An 8,551-nucleotide genomic window follows, 5' to 3' on the forward strand; every position below is an offset into this window, starting at 1 on the left:
TACAGAAAATGGGGTCCAGCTCCCCCATTTCACAAATGAGGAAATTAAGGTCCAGTGAAGTTAGATGGGATTTTTACAGTCAGTCATACAAATAACAATTAAGGAGAGATTTATTTAGACTCTAGGTCTTCTCACTCCAAGTCCAAAGTTTCCCATTGTATCATACTACTTGACACAAAAATGAGAGGTCTGTTTCTTTTCGAAGATTCTAGAGAATTTTGGAATTGGAAGGGATCTTTGAATTCCCTCTCGCCCACCCATTGTACAACAGCCCCCTTAATTTTATAGATGAGAAAATGGAGGCTTCTGTTTAAGAAAAACTATAACTATAACGCATCTCCTAACTCCTAAGCCAAGACTCATTAAAAAGGAGAGAGAAGCTGAAGTTATCTTATTTGCCTAAATTAAACAAATTCTGTGAAAGGGGCAGGGCTATGTCCTAGGATTTCCTAGCACTCCCCTCCCCCTTCTGACTTTCATCCTGTGTGTCAAAGGGCTCCAGTGATTTCTTGTAGTGAGGGGAATGTAGGCATGCTTTTCACCTTCCTCTTTCACGGGTGTTTCAAGGTTTGAAACAAGCCATTTTCTATAGCTCTAAAAGTCCCGTCCCCTCTCTCCTCTTTGTCATTCGAGCCTGAAGTATCTTTCTAACTATCCCCACAGGTGTCCCAGCTGCAAACACTTTCTCAGTACTGATACAAGCTATGCTAGGGCAACTAGAATGAGTTTTCAGTGGCAGAAGTTTATAAAAGAAAAACGGGAAAGCAGAGCCCTTAGGAGTTGAAGGAAGATTTCCGGGGCTTTAGAGGCAGCAGGGCAGGCAGGCACTCCAGGCCTCCCATCAGGCGCCAAGCTCCTCCTCCTTTCCTACCCTGAGCCTCCGGTCAAGAACAAGTTTCACTTTACATCGGCCATAGCTTTGGGGGGACGCTTTGGAGTTGGGAGAGAAGCCCACGCCCAGCCTGGGCTCCCTGCCTGTCTCTCTGCCCACAGCTGCTCTTGACCCTGAACCATTTGCATGTCTCTAGAGAACAGGGAACACGGGAGGGGACGGGGAGGGGGGGGGGAGGAGTTGTTGCCGGACTCCCCATAATTCCCCCACCTCAAGTGGAGCTTTAGTGAGTGGATCCTGGCCAGAGAGGATTGTGCTCTGATCTAGGCAGATTCTCTCATCCACCACCACCCAGCCTAACCGAGGACCTCCCCTCTTTCCGGACTGAAGCTACCTCCATCCACCTCTTCTGCGGTTCCTTTCTCCCACTCAGTCCTCTAGTACTGGCCAGCGCCGCCGCTACTTGCTCCGCTGGTGCAGCCCGCTCCGGGGCCAGAAGAGGTGTGGTGGACAGCCTTGCCTTCCCCCTGCCAAGGCTGGCCCTGGTCCTAGGGCGGTGCTTCAATAGTAACTAGGCCCCGCCCTCCTCCCTGGAGAGGATTGGGGAAGGAGCATCCCTTCCCAGAGCAGCTGCAACAGCCACTCTCGGCCCAAGGCCTTGACCTCCACCTCAGCTGCTGTGGGCCACTAGTTTCCCTCCACCGGGTGTTTTCCCACGTGGTTGGGGGTGGTGCCTGTCTTCTAAATAACCCAGGAATTCGAACTCCTTATGTTACCCTCTTGAGCACTTGAATTGAAACCGATAGAGTTTTGCTTTACTTTGAGAGCTTAAAAAGTTACTAGAATAACTGATCAAAAAGAAAATCTGTTATACTCTTCTCCATCAAACATTCAGTTGGTTTCCACGAAAGAATGCTTGGAATTGCTGAAGTTCAGTTGGGAAATAATTATTCTGGCTTGCTTTTGGAAAAAGGATAACAGCTTAGTTCCCTCTCATCTTCCATTCAAAACCTCTGAAGCACTTGTCCACTTCTCAGTACACACTTCAGGCCCTGCTAAGCTGAAGGCATAGGTGCTGACCTTCCATGGTTGCCTGCCATGATCTCGGTCCTGTACCAGGCCCAAGGTTCCTTTTTTCCTCAGTAGGGAACACGGGTTCTCTGTTTGATTTCTACCCCAACTTCTGGAAATTTTTAATTAGAACTTTAGTCTCTGCGGACTTCTCCAGCTGCCAAGGAAAGAGAAAAAAGGTACATGAAGCAGGTTTGGAACAGGAAGTTTTAGATCCTAACAGAAAGGAAACTCTATAAAGCACCAACGACTGATGAAATTAGTAGTAGTAGTAGTCTCTGGGTAACTGATGAAATTATTACAAGTTGAAAGGCTAATAATTCCCTCACCCATTTGGGACACATGCACTAGACCTACCTGCTCATTAAGTACTTTACATTTTACCTCCCTTGTGTTCAGTTCAATCAGTTTCAAGAAGGACCTTTATCTTTTTGGTGGTTTTCTCTCTGTGAAGACTCACTCTCTCTTGGCTAGGCTAGGGGTAACTTGGTATTTCTTAATTGTATATGTGTTATGCCCCTTGGTAACCCTGAAACTCAGAGGCAGAGGCTGTTTTCATTTTGGTCATTAAATCCCAATGTTTAGCACAATGCCTGGCACATAGAAGGCACTTAATAAATACTTGTTGATTAGCTGCATGAAGAATATTCATTATTGGCTTAGCATTTTACAAAAAATAATCAAAGGGTGTTTCATAAATTCATCTGAAGTGTCCTTAAGAAAAGCATAATCTCCATTAAGGACCCTAAGGGAAAACAATAATCTCTTAAACTCAGAGTTCAGAGTGAGTCTAGATCAGAGGAAAAACTAGGTCTAGCTTCATTCTTGAGATGTTGTACTTGACAGCTGGATTCTGAGGTTCAGCCTCAAAACTGATCTCTAGTTCATACCAGGGTGAATCCTTGAGACTTTCAACTGAATGATACTTCTTTGGCTGAAGTGAAAAATCCAAGAGAACTTTAATTCTCTATGGCTTAAAATGAATCAGTCCTCCTTCAAGTTCCTCTTTTTTTTTTAATAGATGCAGAAATTTAGAACCCCCAAACTAAGATAATATTTAATGTAGCTTCCAGCTCCATATTTTCTGAATTTGAAGTCATCTACCAACTCCAAATGTTCCTGTGTGGGTAGAAACCTAAAAAGGGGAGCTAGGGATTGAGTGAATATGGGTTGAGAGGTTTAAAGTTTAAGGAAGGGAAGACATAGAGAACAGAGATACAGAATGTTTCAGCATAGCTCTAGCCTGACAGGGAAGAGCTCTGATGGAGTGAGAGCTTCCTCTTATCCAGGCATACTGATTTTTAATGAGGTTTCAAGACAAGGTGGGAGGGAGATAGATAATCAAAAGGGTGGTCTGCCAGACAAATTAACATTATGAGATAATCTTCAATAAGAGTTGGATCTTAAGACCATGGTATGGCCAATGCTCAGATCAGGGCATTTGACCTATAGCATATTAGCCTTATCTGATATAAATGCTAAATGAGTGTTATTGGCAATAAGAAGAGACTATGATAGCTAATCAGTCTTCTGGAGTATAGACAAAGGGGAGAGGTTGGAATTTCAGAAGGTTAAAGCAGAGATTCAACTCAAGGATATAGAAATTAATCATTAGAAATATATCCATGAGTTTGGTAAATGAGCAGATTGCTCATAAGAGTGACTTTTGAGTACATTTATATTATTTTCAAGATTTGTACATGCCTGGACTCCTACAGAATTCCTTTAGGATAACATAGGACAACCAATTAATATCCTTAATACTGAGAGAGGAGCTAAAGAGATAAGTGATCTCTCACCAGAAAGGAGGTAAAAGGAGGAAATGTCATCTGAAAGGAAGTAGTGATGTGAGAAAATAGTGATAATATGGTAGTTTCAAAAGTTACAGGTTTTTAATTAAATTAGGACTTGTCACACTCCTGCTCCAATATTCCATATTTTTGTGATCTTTTTGATGTTGCTATTTAGATCAGTTGTTCTATTTAGTGGGCCTCAAAAAAGTTGAGTGCTCATGACAATGGTCCAAGAGGTTTCTGCTAAAAATTCTTCAATGATATCATAAGTAGTAAATAATTGAAGGATATCATGAGTAGTTACATTACTTCAGAAGTTCATAATGCCTTTGCTGTTGTTGAAAAGTGTTCATGGAACAAAAGTCATTGGGAACCAATGATTAAACCACAACCCATCCTTGTCTTATCCTTTATGATTCTTGCCCATTTCTTCTAAAAAATGAAGTATTCTAGAACCTTTCCATTAGGTTTTTTATTTTATTTTTAATTAATTTTTTAGTTCCATGAAAATACCCAGTTAACTTCCTCCCTCTTTCTCCTCCTTCCATTAGAGAAAGCATCATTTGACAAAAAAAAATGTGTTTATAAAAGTGTTACTTGTTTCTACTTATCAGTTCTCTCTCTGGAGGTAGACATATGGAAATAATTTTTCAAACAATATTTCTTTTGCTGTATATAAGTTTCTCTAGGTTCTAATCACTTCACTCTTTATAATTTCATAGAGTTTTTTTCCATGCTTTTCCACAATTAACCTGCTTCTCATTTCTTATGGCACATAGTATTTCATCACCATTAAATGTCACAACTTATTTAGCCATTCCCCAAATGATGGGTATCCCTTCGATTTCCAGTTCTTTGCCACCCCAAAGAGAGCTCCTATAAATATTGTAGAACATATAGATTCTTTTCCTTTTTCATCTTAGAAAATAAATCAAATAGTGATATCACTATGTCAAAAGGTATACATAGTTTTATGGATCTGAGAACAATTCTGGATTGTTCTCTAAAATGATCAGTCAATTCACAGTTCCACGGACAGTCTTTTAAAATTTTATGGGCACTACTGCATTCCATAGGTTATGTTATTCATCTATTATTCCTCCTTATAATCAACTCACCTCCTTTCCTGATCCCATATTTCCTTGATATCTTTCACTCCTCTCCTCAAATTCAAGGTAGCATTAATAATATACTGCAGCTCTATATGAAAACACACATAATTTTTCCATTGCCCCCTGGGGTCAAAATGAATTAAGAATTCTTGTTGTCCAAACTATGGCAGGAAGTTTGATGGGCAGCCCATTGAGGTAGTTTATCATCACAGATAACTTAGGCAGGCACTGTAAGATAGCAGGTCTCAAAACTGAATAAGATGAGGAGAATAGACTGGATTGTATTTCAGAAACTATGAAGCATTTTCAACAATCTCAAATCATTTCCTGACTGAAAAAAAATCATCCTTTTAATGCTAGCATTATTCTGATGATGCTTTATGGTTGAGAATCATGAAATGCCACAATTTTCAAAGAACAATTTATAAAAGGAGAAAAATAATAAGGAGGGAAGTATGCAAGGAGACAAATAAAACATGGAAAATGAAAAAGGTTTTAAAAAGTTAAGGAAGAGGTATATGAAATCTAGAAATGCATATATTATATATTTGTATATATGCATGCACACACACACAAACACACACACAAATATGTGTGTATCTATCTATCTATCTATATCTATATCTATATCTATATCTATATCTATATCTATATCTATATCTATATCTATATCTATATCTATATATATCCCTACATCCCAAAGGAAAGATTAATGGAAGAGGGATGGAGAAAAGCCAGAAGGAACATCGAGCTAAAAGGTTCATAAAGATAGTAGAAAGGAAGAGGTTAGTTCATTGGAAAGGAGAGAGGAGATAAAAGGAGGGCCAGGAATATTACCAAGAATGATGAGAGCTCATGCTGGGGTTGCATAATGAAGAGATGGTTAGAGGTAGGCTTCTGGGGTGATATCTATGCTTACTAAGGCTTTGATTACCCATGCAGCAACTATGAAACCAGATGAATGTGAGGTCTGACAATGGTTGTTAAGGAGATACCTAAAAGTCCATTATTTATAATGTTATGTATTTTACTGTGTTCATGCTGCTAGGCATCAAATTATGCACGATGTCCATGTTAAGAAATGACCACTTTTTTTTTTTTAACAGAAGATACTAAATTCTTCCCTGCTCAGGTTGTATCTGTCCTATAAGATACGGGATGGATTTCATAAGTGGACCTATATTTCTATGATCCTCAGCCTTACTCTTTAAAAAGGGAGTATTTAAAGTAAAACTACTCTCTGTCCTATTTCTGTTGGAAAGCTGTAGAGGCAAGGGAATTTCAAACAGACCACATTAATATGCAGCAATTTTATTGAAAGAACTTTATCAGACTGCTGTTCACAGCAGTGTTCATTGCCTCTTTTAAGTCAATATACAGCAAACCCTGAAAAGACTTACATAGCTAATGAGAGACAATTGGGTTAAGAGCACTGTTGCTTTGGGGGGCAGTGTGATGGAATGGCATAGTGGATAGTGTGCTAGATCTAGACTCAGGATGATTCTTCCTCCTGAGTTTAAATCTGGCTTCAGATTCTGTGGCAAATCACATAACCCCCTTTGCCTCCATTTCCTCATATGTAAAATGAACTGGAGAAGGAAATGGCAAACCACTCCACTATTTTTTCCAAGTAAATCTCAAATGAAGTCATGAAGAATTGGACACTACTGGAAAAAAAAATTGAAAATAGTTCTTGGACAGTCTTTGTGGACCATGGACTCTAGTGTAGCATGCCAATCCTGTCCATGAAGTTTTCTTGGCAAAGATACTGGAATGGTTTGCCATTTCTTTCTCCAATGGATTAAGGCAAACAAAGGTTAAATAATTTGCCTAGGGTTACACAACTAGCGAATATTTGAGGCCAGATTTAACTTGTCTTCCTGGCTCCAAGCCCAGCGCTCCAACCACAGAGCCGTCTAACTGCCTCCATAGTAGAGCATTTAGAAGGTCAACTTTAGATTCTTGGATACTACTTGTGTGACACACATCTCTACATCCTTCTAGAAATGTTATAAGACTAAAGAGGTAGAAAGCAAGTTACAAGAACAGAAAAACTAAAAAAATGAAATCATAGATCTAGATAAAAAATTGACAAAAAAATAGCTCGATGACTCAATGGGTCTGAATTCAGGAAGACCTGAGTTCAAATGTGACCTTAGAGACTTACTAGTTATATGATCTTGGTGCAAAGCCACTTAACCTCAGTTTCCTCTTCTCTAAGATGGGAATAATAACAGCACCTACCTTTTGTGAAGATAAAATGAAATAGTTTGTAAAGTGCTTTGCAAACTTTAGAGCACTATAAATGCTATTGTTGTTAGATAAAGTAACTAGCTACTCAAATTAAGATATTTGCTAGGTTTTTAGTAATAGTAGGCCTTTAGAAAAGTAACCTAGAATCCACTAGATGTTTTTTAATTAAAAATATAAAATGATATCTTAATTTTTTTCAATTACATGTAAAAACAATTTTTAACATTCTTTTAATTTTTTCTTTTTCAAATTCTTTTTCTCTCCATCTCTATAACTCTCTCTTCTTTTTATCCTCCCTGAGGTGACAAGTAATGTGCTATAGACTAAATCTCTTTTTAAAAAAACAAAACAAAACAAAAATCTTCTGATGCAGTACAAAACATAGAAGGTCAGCAGTAGCTCAGCAAATGTTGTTTTGGGTCCTGGAGCAGGCATATGAGTAGTATCTCTTTGCCAGACTAATTGAAAATGGCCTTTTAATAAAATCCCTTCTGTTTCAAATATGAAAATCTGGTATACGGTCTGGTATCAAAACTTTATTCCTAGGCATATTTTATGCCTTGAGTAGTCTGGATTGGAAAGAATGTTATGGCTTTGAATATCAATATACTCTCACCTATTTGTGATGAAATGGTGTAGTGAAAATCATATTATTAAGAAACCAAAGGTTTCTGAATCAATTCTTCAGTTAAGGGTTTAGTTCAAATGGTCTCTCATTTTCACAGTACCTGGCTTTCATTTTCACAGTATCTTTGATTCTGACAACACCTCTACTAAGAGACACTAAATTGGCAGGTAGAATAAAATCAAAACCCCAAATCCAGAGGCCCTCACTGTTTGGGTTCAACCTTTGGAAATCACTTAGTTTTTTCCATAATCAAAACTCATTCTTTTAGAGCCTTAAACAAAAATAGCTTGAAGAAGATCCATTATATAGTGATTCAGACATTATTAGTTAAATAGGACTCATCCTGGTACCATGAGGATAATGAGAATTCATTAGAGAGCATTGCTATTTGGTCACTAATTTGTAACTAGAGGATGAAATTTATAATGCTGCTGTGATTCTTAGTCCTGCTTTTTGACATGGTGTTGGTGATGTGCTATTTCTATCATTTCTAGGAAATCAGTTAGATCCTAACTTCCCAGTCATTCGGAGAATTTTAATGACATAAGATAAGGACTTTCAACTTTTATTTGTCTTTTCAGTCTATGTTCTTTATACCTAAGAGAATAAACCTTGCAAATCAAGATTCTTATTACTTCATGTAGAAGCAAAGGAGAAAAACAAATGCCATTTTCCACAAACCAGGATTGAAAACACCTAATCCACCAAATTGAGTCGATCTTTAATTGAAGTCTATGTTTCATAAGTGAATTATGACTATTGTAGAAGAGCATCGCAATTTCTTCTCTCTGCAATATTCTGGCTTTGGAAGTCTGTTGGTGGTCAATCTGTGCAGATTTGGCAGAATATAGAAGACCGTCTG

The 8,551-nt window shown here is 38.3% G+C and overlaps 1 protein-coding gene across 6 annotated transcripts in view; it reads right to left on the reverse strand.

Annotated features, from left to right (window-relative positions):
* PTER (phosphotriesterase related) overlaps positions 1–1,523 on the reverse strand; it is a 127,430-nt gene extending 125,907 nt beyond the window's left edge. For 3 of the 6 annotated variants that reach the window (XM_001368355.4, XM_056800154.1, XM_007504924.3), the window contains exon 1: positions 1,227–1,455. The gene's annotated coding sequence lies outside the window, so the exon portion shown is untranslated. Of the gene's footprint in view, positions 1–1,226 lie in introns of all 6 variants that reach the window. The other 3 variants (XM_056800156.1, XM_007504921.3, XM_056800155.1) reach the window with 3 other exon arrangements.
* Between the last annotated feature and the right edge of the window lie 7,028 nt (positions 1,524–8,551).

The sequence above is a fragment of the Monodelphis domestica genome, chromosome 5 (genome assembly GCF_027887165.1).
Source record: "Monodelphis domestica isolate mMonDom1 chromosome 5, mMonDom1.pri, whole genome shotgun sequence".
NCBI lineage: Eukaryota > Metazoa > Chordata > Mammalia > Didelphimorphia > Didelphidae > Monodelphis > Monodelphis domestica.